Source organism: Notamacropus eugenii, chromosome 1, assembly GCF_028372415.1.
Source record: "Notamacropus eugenii isolate mMacEug1 chromosome 1, mMacEug1.pri_v2, whole genome shotgun sequence".
Taxonomy (NCBI): domain Eukaryota; kingdom Metazoa; phylum Chordata; class Mammalia; order Diprotodontia; family Macropodidae; genus Notamacropus; species Notamacropus eugenii.
In genome coordinates this window covers 10,070,857-10,085,762 of record NC_092872.1, presented here as the reverse complement: position 1 = coordinate 10,085,762, position 14,906 = coordinate 10,070,857, and the positions used below count along the sequence as shown (strand labels likewise).

The window sequence follows — 14,906 nt, the reverse complement described above, 5'->3', positions numbered from 1 at the left end:
TCTGGTTAAAGGGCATTTGTACTTGAGTGTCTAAGGCTGAATTTAAACTCAGGTCTTCCTGACTCCAGGCTCCCTCCTATCTCCTGTGCCATTTGGCTGCTCCAATTAAAGTGAACTGAAGTGAATCAAACAGAAGTCAGATCATGAGGTTTCCAAAACTATTCAAGGAAGTGTAGACTGGGTCCTGAAATCAATGGGGAGCCGTGGAAGGTTTTGAAGCAGGGGTGCTACACAATGAAAATAGTATTTTAGGAGATTTATTCAAGTAAGTCTGTGCAGGATAAGAGCACAGGCAAAGCTACCAACTAGGAGAAGGATTCACAAAACATCAGACTTGGAAGAGACCACTGAAGCCAACCAGCCCTGCCCATATTTGACTGAGAATTCGTCCTGGGGAAACTTCTGCTATTTCAGCCTGTACCTGAATACCTTCAACCTGACCAACATTTAATAAGCATCTACTCTGTGTTCAGCCTCAAGGCCATAAAAGGAGCTGGGACCCCATGCCTGCCCTTATGGGGTTTATAGTCTAGTTAGGAGATGAGGCATGTATAACTAAAGTTAGAATGGGTTATATACAAAATACCAAATAATACCAATACCAAATACCAATACCAAAGAAAGAAAATTGAAAGGAGGAGGAGGAGAGAAGGGAATCTCCTCAAGCCAGAAAGATCAGGGCAGGTTTCCCTGGAGAAGATGGCATCTGACTTGAGTCTTGAAGGAGAAGAAAGATATTCATAGGCGGTGGATGGGGACTGGGAGTGGGAGTCTCCTCCACAGATAGAAGAGTCTGTGTGATGGAGAAGGAGACCAAGGTGTGGCTTTGACTATTGCAATAATCTAGGTAAGTAGTAGAATGAAGGCAGTGGGCATAGAGAAGAGGGGACAGAGGGAAAGAATATTGTAGAGGGAGAATGGATGAGGCTGGTGATAGATCTACATAGACTGAACCTACTGTCTTGAGTCTCTACCAGTCCCCTCCTTCCCTCTCTCTTCCCCTGACTTGGACACTGATCCTCCTCCAACCTCTTAGGATTTGGTGGCCTTAGAAGAAAAATCTCTACTTCCCCTTTACTTCTTTAGGTCTCAGTTTCCTCATCTATAAAATGGGGGTATCTGCAGTTTCTTCCTCACAGGGTTACATGGGGCTCAAGTAAGATAATGTATGTAAAATATTTTGTGAAACTTAATATTTTATAGACTCTTCTACCATCTCTTTTTTGGGGGGGGGGGCAGTTAGATGGGACAATGAATGGGCCTCTAGTCAGAAAGACCCGAGTTCAAATCTGACTTCAGATACTATGTGACCCTGGGCAAGTCACTTAACCCTTTCTGCTTCAGTTTCCTCAACTGTAAAATGAACTGCTGGAGGAAATAGCCAACTACTCCAGTGTCTTTGACAAAAAAAAAAACAAACCCATGGGGTTACAGAAAGTCAGACATAACTAAAAAACAACTCAACAACAACCACAAAGCCATCCCTTTATCTTATCCAATACTTCTAATCCCCCCTCTTTGCTACCGTGTCTCAGTTGCCTTCTCTGCCTAGAATATCTCTCCCCTCTTTTCCCGTTGGTGAGTCCCTTCAGGGCCTAGGTTCAGCGTATGGGCCTGGGCTAGCCATCTTTGATTCTTTGATTCCCCTCCCAGTTCTACTTCTGACTACCTAGCCTTGACTCCCATACTTCCTCCTCTCTTTTTAGCAGTATCTTCCACTGTGGGAAAATAAGCTTCTTGAGGGAAGCCACGGACTTTTCTCTTGCATTTGTATCCCTAGCACTTAGTACAGTGCCTGACACCCAGTAAATACTTGATAAATGTTTGTTGTCTCCCCTCCTATTATCCCCGCTGGCTACCCAGGTCTGCCCTTTGCTGCCTCAAAACAACTCATCCCCCCTCTTGTAGGTACTGAGCCCCTAGATCTGAACCATTCTTTCTCTTCCCTTCTCCTGCTAACCAAAATTTACCAGTCCTCAGTCTTTCCCTTCAGGGCCCTTTCAGAGCTAATCTGATCAACTAATTAGTTTTGCCTTGTCAGTAGCTGATAAAGATTATAGCATTAAAAATAACTCATATTTAGAGCTCCTGCCGCTTTTCTCACAACAACCCATTGAGGTCACTAATACAAATATTATTACTTAAATTTCACTAATGAGGAGACTAAGTCCTAAGAGCACGAGGTTCACAAGAGACTAGGCCAGGACCCAAATCCAAGTTTTTCTGATGTCCTTTCTAGGCATTTTAAGAGGAAACTTCTAGTGAGAGTGTTGTTGTTCAGTCATATCTGACTCTGTGTGACCCCATTTGGGGTTTTCTTGGCAAAGAGACTGGAGGGATTTGCCACTTCTTTCTCCAGCTCATTTTACAAATGAGGAAACTGAGGCAAAGAGGGTTAAGTGACTTTTCCAGGATCACAGGGCTAGTAAGTGTCTGAGGCCAGATCTGAACTCTGATCTTCCAGACCTGGTGCTCTATGCACTGTGCCCCCTAGCTGCCCGTAGAGACAGTGATTTAATCCAAAATTATGACTAGAAAGCTAAGAATTTCTGGTATGGTACCAAGAGAGGAGTAGAAGGAACCTTATCATCTTAATATCACACTTCCTAGACTTCCCTTGTTTCACCTGTGGGGAGAGTAAAACCTTTGTCTAATCATGGGTTGGATCACATTGTGGTCTTTTTTTTTTAATCATCTATATGAGGGGTTCTTTGTGTGCGTGTCACTTGAACCACAATGGATCATCATGAATTACCTCTGCCACAGATTCACCAGTGAGGCATAGTGGGCATATCATTTCTCTCCAGGCCTCAATTTCCTCATCTGTGAAATTTGGATAAACCCTAAAGTCACTTCCAACTAACTTCTAGATCCTACATCCCAAGTTGGAGATAAGACACTGACCCTGACATGCAGAGATAAATAACCCATGTTCTAAGAACTGTCCAGCGTTCAATATTACACAATCCTCACATCCCAGGATTCTAATTTTCTACGATTCTGACTCCAGTGCTTAAAAGATCCTATATTTCACCCATATAGACTCTCCCAATGACAACACAAGTTGCAATCCCAATATCTTCCAGTGTAATCAATTCAAGAAATGATTTATCTGAAAAATGAGCCCAACCAGTCTATCAATGAACCTCTCTGATAACTAGGCTGCTAGTCAGAGAACATTCACACAGTCTGCCTGGTTCTGCTGCAATAGGAACTGAGCCTCTGGCCACCTCTGTGGTCCAATGAGACATCAAAGAGGATTCAGTGAAGGTCTAGAATTCTAAGATTTCCCACAGCCACCCTTTTGCTCATGGTCTCCCCAGACCCCTGGAATGCCCTTCCCTATTCAAATCCTTCCCAATTGCAAAACCCAGAGAAAGTGTTAGCTTCTCCTAGAAATTTTCCCTAGGGATCTACACACCGAGTGTCCAGATATTTGAGGGGGAAGAATTTTACTAACATCAGTAACAGACTTGAGATCTTATGTGGAGCCCCAGGGTAACATCAAAAGTAGCATTTATACAGCATGTTAAGGGAATCAAGGCACAACGTGGCACAAAATTTGGTTCCCAGGGCTATTGAGGATGGGTCCCCCAAGGCAGATCTTCTTGCCTTCCAAGGCAACTGGAATAAGTTACTTAACCTTCTGCTCCCATTCTCAAGGTCAGAAGAATCTCTGATTCTCTAAACACTCCAATCAGTCACCAAGTAATGAGATTTAGAATTAAGAGGGATTTGAGAGATCATTTACCCCACCACCCCCCTCATTTTACAGAGAAGGAAACCAAGGCCCTCAGAGGGAAACACCTTGTTCCAAATCGCACTGGAAATCGCAGAGTTGGGATTAAAAAACAGGTCACTTTTTCTATTCCCATACACTTTTCTCAGGTGCTCTTGGTGTGTCAGTACTTTGGATGGGCTCCCCTGTGATGGAGAAGAAAGAGACCTGGGATACATAGATGTGAGGGATCCAGGGAGCTGTTAAGTTAGGTGTTGATCTATGTGGCTCTCTAGGGAAATGTGGGAGGTCAGAGAGAGAAGTGGAGCCAGACAGGCTTCCCAAAGGAGGGGACATCTGAGCTGAACTTTGCAGGATGACAAGGTTTCTGAGAAGGAATATGTCTTAGGTATGAGGGATGCCTCAGACAAAGGCCTGGAGGCTGGAGGTGTTTGAGAAAGAGCTAGAAGTATAGGATCTATGGAATGTAGAGTGCTTGAAGGAATGGATAAGGCTGGACTGGACATTCAGAAATAGATTTGATCCTCCAGGGGATGGAAAGCCATTGTAGGACCTTGAACAGCAGAGGGACGCAGAATGACAAAGATGGAAGGAACTCCACAGGCTAACTCATACGAAACAAGAACTTTCTTGGTTGTTGTTCAGTGGTTTTCTATTCTTCCTGACCCTGTTTGGGGTTTTCCTGGCAAAGATAGTGGAGTGGTTGGCCATTTCCCTTCTCCAGTTCATTTTACAGATGAGGAAACTGAGGCAATCAGGGTGAAGTGACTTGCCGAGGGTCAGGTAGCTAGTAAGTGTCTGAGACTGGATTTGACCCAAGGAAGATGTCTTCCTGACTGCAGGCCCAATACTCTATCCACTGCTGCCCAAACCTTCTTTATAACACTATTAGTAATAATTATAACCTAGTATTTATATAGATAGCACCTTCACCTTCTCAGAATGCTTTACAAATGTTATCTCAGCTCCTCCAGATAAGTGCTATTGTTATCCTGGTTGTACAGATGAGGGAAATGAGGCAGACAGAATTTGGGAGCCTTGCCCAGGCTCACACAACTAGTAAGGGAATGGGGCTGGATTTGAATTCAAGTCTTTTGACTTCAGGCCCTGTGCTCTATCCATTTTGTCACCTAACTACCTTGGTAATAATAACTAGCATTCATTCAGCAGTTTTGAAATTTGCAAAGTGCTTGAGATGACAAGAATAATTAGCAATATTAGCAGTTAACATTTACTACATGCCGTGTGCTATGCTAAGTACTATTTAGAAATACAAAAAACCCCAGGAGGTAGGTACTATTGTAAATCCCCTCTTTAAAGATGAGGAAACTGAGGCAAACACAGAGATAAAGTGACTTGCCTGAGGACACACAACTAGTAAGTATATGAGGCCAGATTTGAACCAGATCACTCTGACTTCCAACCCAATGCTGTCTCCATTGGGCGACCTAGATTACCTCATTTAAGTCTCTTTACAGGTAAGAACTAGGGGTATTTTTAATTTCATTTTATGTATGAGAAAAGGCAGTTAGGTGGTGCAGTAGATAGATCACTGAGCCTTGGCATCTCTCACAGAAAGGGCCCATCCCCACCCCTACCCAACAATGTACATTGTGACACATCGATACCCCATGGAGCTGGTCTCTGGCACTGGGGATAGGATGCACTGAACCATCCAACACTCCTTCCCCCAGCCCATGCTGGCATCTAGTCAGCCAGCTCAAACCTGGAGAAACAGAGCCAGCTGTTAAATTACCTTCCAAACTACAAATCAGGTCTTGGTTTATTGCATTGTTGATTGTCTAGACTTAAGGGATTGAAAAAATGTTAATAATGAAGATAAACTTCAAAATGTGTCTTGCTGTTTTGGGGGGAGCCAGTAGTTAAACATTTACCAGCAGATCCCTGGATCCATGAGAAGTGTTTGGGAGGGCTCAATCTGTGATGTTTAGTCTGGGACCAAGAATAGGCCTCAGGACCAGGGTCAAGGTTCAGGACCAGGGTCAGGGCTCAGGACCAGGGTCAAGGTTCAGTCTGAGACCAGGGCCAGGGTTTAGGGGTGGCACCCATACTAAAGGGTCTCCCAAAGCTGGCTAAGAGCAGCAGCACACATACTCAGTCATTAGGCTTTGTTGTAGTTTTCTAAAATCATTGCAGTGAGTGCCTGCCCCCCCCTCCCCCTCCTGTTCTGCCCAGCAGCCCTCATCCCCCCACCAAGTTACTGTCACACCAGTTTTCAGTATGATTCAATAAAGCAGCCTGACGTTTCTTTGGAAATGACTGTGTACAGTGGCTCAGGCCAGCACAGGACCCGTCCCGGCAGCTCTCGGAGCATCTCATTTTGCCCAGAGCTAGACAGGTGTGATCAGGAGGAGCAGGGGGAGGGGAGTGGGGGGGAGATATTAGCAAAGACCTTTCACTACATGTACAGGTGTTTGCAGGAGAGCTTTTTTTTCCCTTTCCTCTAAGCTCAGCAGCAAAGCTGAAAAGACACAGCCTTCATTTTTATATTCCCTATGGGAAAGTAGTCAGTCAGTCAACACCCTGGCCTAAACACCCCAAATGCCCCCATCCCCCACCCAGGCTGTGGACAGAGCCCTGTGCTGGGCATTGGGGGAGGGGGCAGTGGGAAGGAGAGAGAGACCAAGTGGGGGAGGTCACGATTGTTGAGACAGGTATCTCCCCTGCCCTGGGGGAGTTTTTAGCCCAGTCTATGACTAGGGTCAGGGTTTAACTGTGGTTAGGGAGATGATTTAGTCAGTGAGCAAGTCAAATTAATTCAACAAGCATTTATTAAGCCCCTACTGTGTACCAGGCATTAAACCCTGCAGAAACAAAGGAGAGGGGAGAGGGAGACAATCCCTGCTCTCAAGGACCTCACAGTCCAGGACTCAGTCTATAAACTGGATCAGGGCTATGGTTGGGGGTAAGCCTATGCCTAGGATTAGGGATCCAACTAGGAACAGTCTTGGGACTCAGTCTGTAACCTGGAGTAGGGCTCCACTCTGGGTTTGAGATTAAGGGTCAACCTGTAACCAGGGATAGAACCCAGCCACACACACACACACACACACACACACACACACACACACACACACACACACACACACACACACACCCCTAACTTCCTGGCAATATCTTGCCCCCTTCCAGGCTTCCATAGAACTGTACATCTCCAATCAACTGTCTCTACCTGGGTCATCATCTCCCTCTCTTCCCCCTAGGAAAATTGGATTCCAACCTCCCTGAGCCTTGATAGACCAGCTTTGGCCTTATTACTTCAGCCTTTCCTCCACTGTCTTTTCAGCTCCCCTTTGTGTTGTCTTTCCCATTAAAGTGTAAGCCCCTTGTGGGCTGAGACTGTCTCATATGTTTTTGCTTACGTCTCTAGTGCTTGGTACCTAGTTAGAAGCTAATAAATTATGCATGCCATCCATCTATCCCTCCATCTACCTATCATTTTTCTGTTCATCTCTCTTTCTGCCTATCCATGTATCTACCCATCCATCCATCTCTTATCTTTGTGATTCATTAGGGACCAGTCTGGAGCAACAGGTGGGGAATCTGGAAACCTCGGCTCTAGTGCCTGTTCTACACACTAATGTATTTATGACCTTGGGCAAACTCTTCCCATCTCTGTACTTCAGTCTCCACAGAAGCGGAATCAGGGGCCAGGCTGACATGAGCCTCAGAGTCCATTCCAACTCTTACCTTCTATGAGAGACCGCTGTCGGCCAGAGTGACGTGGGAAGATTTGGGGCAAGAAGAGGACATGGAGTTGGGGCTTCCATGACCTCTATTCAGAAAGGAACAAGGAGTGAAGAGTGAGGGAGACAGCATTCCAGCTGGGCAAAACAGCATGAGCAAGGACTCAGAGGAGCGAACAGCCTGATGTGCTCGGGATGCGGTAAAGAAACGTGACTCTGGAACAGAATGTGCTGAGGGGAAGAAGAAGAAGAAAGGGGCTTTGAGGGATGTTTGGGCCAGATTAAAGAGGGTCTTAAGTTCCAGGATAAGCAGGTAAGCTTCTGCTTGCTCTGGGTGGCCCACTTAAAACAGTACCCATTTAAAAGCACTTGGAGTGTCGTTGGGGGCCTATTTTACATGCACAGACCTGTGCGACCCCCTCTGACCTTTTCTTCTAGGGTCATGGAATAACAAGTTGAAAGAGATCTCAGAAGGATCTGGTACTACCATCACCCCAGTAGCGAATAATAATAATAGCCAGTATTTATATACCATCTACCATATGCCACTAAACCCTTTAAAAATATTATTTTATTTGTTCCTCACCAAACCCTGGGTGGCAGGGACTATTATTATCCCAATGTTAAAGACGAGGAAACTGAGGCAAAAGGTTAAGTGACTTGCCCAGGTTCACATAGGTAGAAAAGGTCTGAAGGCAGAATTAAACTCAGGTCTTCCTGACTTCAGGCCTAGCAATCTATCCACAGTGCCACCTAGCTACCTGAACAGGAATCCCCTCTATAGCTAACAAGTAGTGGTCACCCAGTCTCAGCTGAAGTTCCCTAAATGACAGGGAGTTCACTGCTTTATGAAACAGCACCATCCACCTTTGGACAGATCTGATTGTTAGACCATGCTAGGTAGCTCAGTCAAGTCCATTAACTTCTGTCTGCCTCCGTTTCCTCCACTATCAAATCAAGATAATCACAGCGCCTACCTCACAGACTTCCTACGAGGATCAAATGAGGCACCACTTGGCAAACTTTAAAGACCAAGTTTTCTTCTCCCTGGGAGTTTTGTGTTCTAACGCCCAGGGTATGAGTTCACCAGCAGTAAGGAAGTGAGGCCCAGTCAGCCCTCAGAGCTCCAGTCCTGCTCAGAGAATGAGTCATAAGGCAGTGTCACACTCCTCGTAGATGAGCTTGGTCCTGCCTCAGATCCTGTAAATGCCATGCCACCATCTTGAAGTACAAATGGAAGTGTGATATAGATACTAGAGGAGAAGAGAAAGGCCTAAGTCTTATCTCTCTGGTGTTTTAGCTATGTGACCAAGTCACCCCCCTCTGCCAGCCTTCATTTCCTCCCCTAGAAAGTGGGGTCACTTGGGCTGGAGGACATTTAGTGTCTTCTACCTCAAGAGCCCATGTTGGGTTCCTCCATTTAAACTCACCAAACCACTTTTCCACTTTTCTTTGGGGGGATGGGGGTGGGTAGAATACTCAGAGAAGCCCTTAGCTTGCTTCCCCAAAAACCCCTAACAATGAACCTGTTTGTCTCACTCGGGTCTCTCTGGGTTTTCGTTAATCTCATTGTGTTGGGTTTGTCTTGAGGGTTTTTTTTTTCCACCTCCTTTTAAACAAGGGGATAATTTCTCTGTCAGATTCAGAGGTAACCACATCATCCTGGCAAAGGTCAGGCCTCATCCCTTCCTGCACCCTCCCACGGCAGCGGCAGCAGCAGCAGCGGCAGCCCTCACCACTCACCACACACCACACACCACCTCCTGGGCTCTTCCTTCAGACACTGAGTTGGCACCCATCCCACTAGGGGCCTGGCTGGCATCTCCCTCCTTCCCCTGTTAAGCAGACTAGGAAGCCAGGCTGGGCGTTGGGCCAGGCCATGGGCCAAGCAACTGTTCTTGGCTCCTGGATTCCTTCTGTTAAACCATTAGGTCATTTTTCTCTTGCTTCGAAAAATGCAACCACGGTGGCTTTTGTGATCAGGGAGGGGATGACCCAACCTCCCTCCACCAAGGGTGGCTTTTGCTCACATCACACTCAGGGCTACTGCTACCTTCACACATCTGAGTCAGTCGAATTTATTTTCAGGTACTTTGGTACTGCCCTCCACTGGACAGCCCTCCAAGGTGCCTCATTTTCTCTTCCTTCCTGGTATAGTGGAAACTCAGAAGACCTAAGTTCAAACCTCAGTTCTGATGCATAATAGTTGTATGACTCCAGGCAAATTAGTTCCACTTTCTGAGCCTCAGTTTTCACATTTATAAAATGGGCATCATAATACTTACACTGCCCTGCTTCACAGATGTTGTGTGGAAATGGATCTGATTATCTTAAATCACTAAAGAAATATGAACATTACTGTTATAATTCCTTCCCCCAAATATACACATATGCACACACACACATACATACACACATACACACACAGACACACACATACACACACACACAACTGGAAAGGACCTTAGAGGTCAGTAAGTCCAACCTACCTCATTTTACAGATGTGAAAACTGAAGCCCAGTGGGGGTAAAGTGATCTCAGGCCAGCTTTGTAGTCTGATATTCCTGACGAGCAGTGCATCCACTGTATCACCTACCTGTGTCCAATTCTAGAGGCAGTTAGGTGGTATTGTGGATACATCACTGAACCTAGAGTCAATAAAGCCTGTGTTCAAATCTGGCCTTAGGTGCGTACTAGTTGTGTGACCCTGGGAAAGTCACTTCACTTCTGTCTGCCTCAGTTTCCTCACCTGTGAAATGAAAATAATAATGGTACCTGCCCTCACAGCATTGTTGTCTCATTTGAGATAACATCTGTAAAGCACTTAGCACAGTACCTGGCACATATTAAGTACTTAGTTAAAATTCGTTCCCCTCTCCACCCCCTCCCCAACTCATTCCATATTTATTCCAGGTTCTTCTCTCTGACTTGGTACATTTGAAAAAATCTAATCTGTCCTGTGTGCTATTGCAGGAGAACTGGAGGCATCCTTAGGTGACACATACACAATTTTATAGGAATCTTTAGGAATTAATATTTCCTGACCCCATCTTCCTTTCCCATAATTGTCTTATCCAGAGGAAAAAAATCAAGAAAACTGAGAGATGTGGAAAGCAGATCACTTTTCCTCCTCTCTGGGCCTCAGTTGCCTCACTGGTATAATCAGGTAGTTAGACAAGATTTCTAAGGTTCATTCTGGGCTCCTAATTTCAAGTCATTATTGGCTAAGAATCTGTCTGTCCTTTATAGGTTTTCATTTTAACCTCCATGCCCTCACTTTGTAGCCTTTTCATAAAGGAAGAAAGAAAAAAGGAAACGAGGAAGAAAGGGAGGGAGGGAGAGATAGAAAGAGAAAGAAAGAAAGAAAGAAAGAAAGAAAGAAAGAAAGAAAGAAAGAAAGAAAGAAAGAAAGAAGAAAGGGAGGGAGGGAGGAAGGAAGGAAGGAAGAAAGGAAGGGAGGGAGGGAGGGAAGGAGGAAGTCAAAGAAGGATCAGGAAAGGAAGGGAGGAAACAAATTACCATTTAATGAGCACCTGTCACACGTGAGGCACTATGTTTTTGATCCTCACAGCAACCTTAGGATATAGGTGCTATCATGATCCCTATTTTAGAATTGGGAAACTGAGGCAGGCAACTCCCCCAGTGCCTTCCTCATCCCTCTTCATGGAACCTGTTGTCTCCACCAGCTTTCATCTGAGCCATGAACTGACCTTCCCTCCTTCAAGGAGCCTTCTCTATTTGACATTATAACCTATCATTCTGTGCTTAATGAGGTCCTTGAATATAGTGCCTACTTCACCCACAGGTGTTGAACTAAGCTGTGTAGAAGGAGCTGGCCCTGGTAAGGAAGACAGACACAAAAGGAGGAGATGCAACCCAAGCTTCATCCTTGTTGCCCTGAAGGGCACCTCCTTGTCACTCTCATTCTGTTAATGCTAAAGGGAGATCACTCTGAATCACAGACTTAGTGCTGAGGGATCTTTGTTCTAGTACAATCCCCTTATTTTCTTTTTGGAGACCATGGGGTTAAGTGACTTGCCCAGGGTCACACAAGCTAGTAAGTGACTAGGTTCACTGAGGGTGATTTGAACTCAGGCCCTCCTGACTCTCACCACCACCAGGCCACCTAGCTGCCCCTGTCCCTCAGTTTCAAGTTGAGAAGACTGAAACCAAGGCCACCTAGGGCAGGAGCAGAAACACGATTCAAACCTCCCTCTAAGCCCAAATCTAGAGCTCAGACCATGGTACCACACTGCACACTGCTGAATCTGGGGGGTTGGAAATAGGGGAGAGAAACTAGGAAAAGCTTAGATTGCTTAAGGCAGTGGTTCCCAAAGTGTGGTCCAGGGACCCCTCATACTCCTCAGATTCTTTCAGGAGATCCTCAGGGTCAAAACTATTTTCACAATAATGCTAAAATATCCAAAGATATAACCCACATTAACAAAGCTCTTTGGAGGGGCCACAATAATTTTTAAAATTCCATTTTATTTTCACATCCAAATTCTCTCCTTCCCACCTCTCTCTCCTTCTACCCACAATGAGAAAACAAGAAAACCAAAAATCCACTACAAACATGCAGAGTCCAACAGAAGAGTCCCACACCAGCCTTGTCCAAAAGAGCCTGTCAGTCTCAGTCTGCCCTCTGTCTGGAGGTGGGGGCATGTCTCATCAGGAGTCTTCTGGAATTGTGGGATCCTCAATTTGTAAGAGTGTGAAGGGGTCCTGAAACCAAGTGCTTGAAGGAATGCTGGCTTGGGGAAGAGACCCAGGGGCTTCCCTCCTGCCCCACCCTGCTGAGGGGTGACCAATATTGTACAATCCTGCAGGTGGGGGAGGGGGGAAGGGTCATAAATACATCACCCCCATTTTACAGATGAAGCGATGCAGGGTCTTACCTAGAGTCACATGATTTCTAAGTGAAAGAGCTGGGATTCAGCCCCAAGTCTTCTGACCCTAGACCTAGAGGTCTTAATTTTGTCTATATCATGGACCCCTTGGAGAGTGTAGTGGAACCTGTGGACCCCTCTCAAAACACTGCTCTTAAATGCATAAAATAAAATAACCAGAATTAGAAAAGAAACCACTTAGATTGAAGCAGTCGAAAAACATTTATCAAGCACCTATGTAACCAGGCACAAGTTCACAGATCCAGGGTCCCACAGGGTGCCCCCAGATGTAGGTTTGGAAATCGAGTAGAAGCTTAGCAAATCAGAAGCCCTGAAAGTCTCCCCTCCCATCCACAGGAATTTTTCACTTTTCTCAGTTACCTGGGGCCTAAAATTGTTAACTTGCATCCTCTTTTCAAATGTATATTAAGCCAAGGAGGGCTAAAGGAAGGTGCTATCAGTCATTCACATGGTAGTGTGAATTAGCACAATCTGCTCCCTTTCCTCCTGACACCTAGCTGACAGCAGCTGCTCTGAGGAAATGGGAGGTTTGGGAGCTTGGGAGAATGGGGTGGGGTGGGCAAGAGAGAGTTTTTTTGGGGGGGAAATGGAGAATTTGGAAAGGAGGAGAGAAGGGTGAGATGTAGGGTTCTGTAAAGGAACTGAGAGGCCGAAGGTGGGGGAGTCACTGGAAGGAGAGGGATGTTATCATAGATAAACTGTCAACTGAAATTAATTGAGGCTGATAGGAGGGAAAGGGGCAAAGGTAGAAAAGCCAAAGAAAGGCCCTTTTCACTCCACTTTTCAGATCTATTTACTTCAAATCAACACGTGTATTGAGACCTCCTATGTCTAAATAAGACACCGTCTGCTATGAGCTAGGCCCCCTGGGAAATAGAATGATGAGTAAGGCATGGGTAGCCCCAGCTCCTTGGAGTTTATAATCTAGTAGGAGAGATAAGACTCCCATTCCGATCACTATAATCTAGAGGGTAGAGAGATAAGTAATTATTATCATTAGTCATAATAATAGCTCATATTTTATATAACCAGCCCTTTCCTAACAGCCAGAACCCTGAGAGGAAGGTGTTATTATCCCTGTTTCACAGATGAGGAAAAGTGAGGCCCAGAAAAGGGAAGGCGCTTGCCTCAGGGTCACAGAGCTAATAAACATCAAGGCTGGCATTAAAGTCCTTCCCACTGCCCTCTGCAGCCTCTCCTGTTCCCAATATCCCATGCCCCTCCTCCTCTAAACATCCTCCCCCACATTGACTGGACTATGTCAGAACTCTGCAGACCCTCATATAGACAAGCTTTCTTGTCTAGTCTCCACTGAAACCTGGAGCATGTGGGCAGGCGACCTGGGCGGGCTCAGCTGACTGGTCCAGGCAGGGATGGAGTGTGCGATGTTGGCCTGGCTTCTTGAGAGTCCTGGCCAGGAGAGGAACTCATCTTTGGTGGTTGAGGTTTAAGGTTTGCAAAGTATATGATCTCACAGATTCCATCTGATCTTCCAGACACCCCTACAAGTGAGGCCCAAGGGTCCAAGAGAGAGCCAAGGCCCAACTTCTTCACTGTAGAGGGAAAGGGGAGGGGAGAAGATGATGCAGAAAAATAGCCAGACCTGACTTTGGCGATGAGGGCAGAGATGCAGATGGAGAAGATCTCCCAAGGGGAAACTCAGGCAGGGGGAGGCTGAGTAGTACATTCCTGACTCTTTGTGACCCCATTTGGGGTTTTCTTGGCAAAGATACTGGAGTGATTTGCCATTCCCTCCTTTTGCTCATTTTATCCATGGGGAAATTAAAGTCAACAGGGTGAAGTGACTTGCCCAGGTCACACAGCTAGAAAGTGTCTGGGTCCTGATCTGAACTCATCTTCCTGATTCCGGGTCCAGCGCTCTATGCACTTTACCACCTAGCTGCACTGCAATAAGTGTAAGTAGACAATTTTCTTGGCAAGAGAGTAGATGTGCAGAGAGACTACCTTACAATTGTTTTCTAGTCCTTAATAGGACTTTCTCAAAAAGTAGAGGCAGAATTATGTAGTGGATAGATGATTGAGTTTGGAGCTAGGGGAGACCTAAGTTCAAATCCTGTCTCTGTCACAGGCTATGTTATTTTACCTTTCTAACTCTCAGTTTTCCTTGTCCTCCAAATAGAGGTGAAAACAAAAAAGAAGAAAAAATACTTCACAGGATAGCTGTGAGGTTCAAATAAGAAAATCTATGTAAAATGCACTCCAAACCTTAAATAATCCATTTTACCACAAAGGAAAAAAGAAAAAAAACAGCTGGTAGCATAGTAGATATAGCAGCCTGGAGTCCAGGAAGACCTGAATTCCAATGCAGCCTCAGCCGCTCACAAGTTGTGCGATCCTGGGCAAGTCGTTTTGTCACTATCTGCCTCAATTTCCGCATCTGTAAAATGGGGACCATAGCAGCATCGTACCTCCCAGGGTAACAACTGTAATGTTTTATTGCAAACCTGAACGCCCTATATAAATGCAAGCTATTATTTAAAACAGTTGGACTTTACCATTTGTGAGAAGTGTGGCATCTTGGGAAAAAAA

The 14,906-nt window shown here is 45.5% G+C and overlaps 1 long non-coding RNA gene across 1 annotated transcript; it reads left to right on the top strand.

The window, feature by feature from the left end:
- Nucleotides 1–5,382: 5,382 nt before the first annotated feature.
- LOC140522358 (uncharacterized) lies at nucleotides 5,383–9,128 on the top strand. Its single transcript, XR_011973309.1, has 3 exons — nucleotides 5,383–5,514; nucleotides 7,275–7,759; nucleotides 8,407–9,128. It is a non-coding gene; the product is annotated as an uncharacterized lncRNA (long non-coding RNA).
- Nucleotides 9,129–14,906: the final 5,778 nt, after the last annotated feature.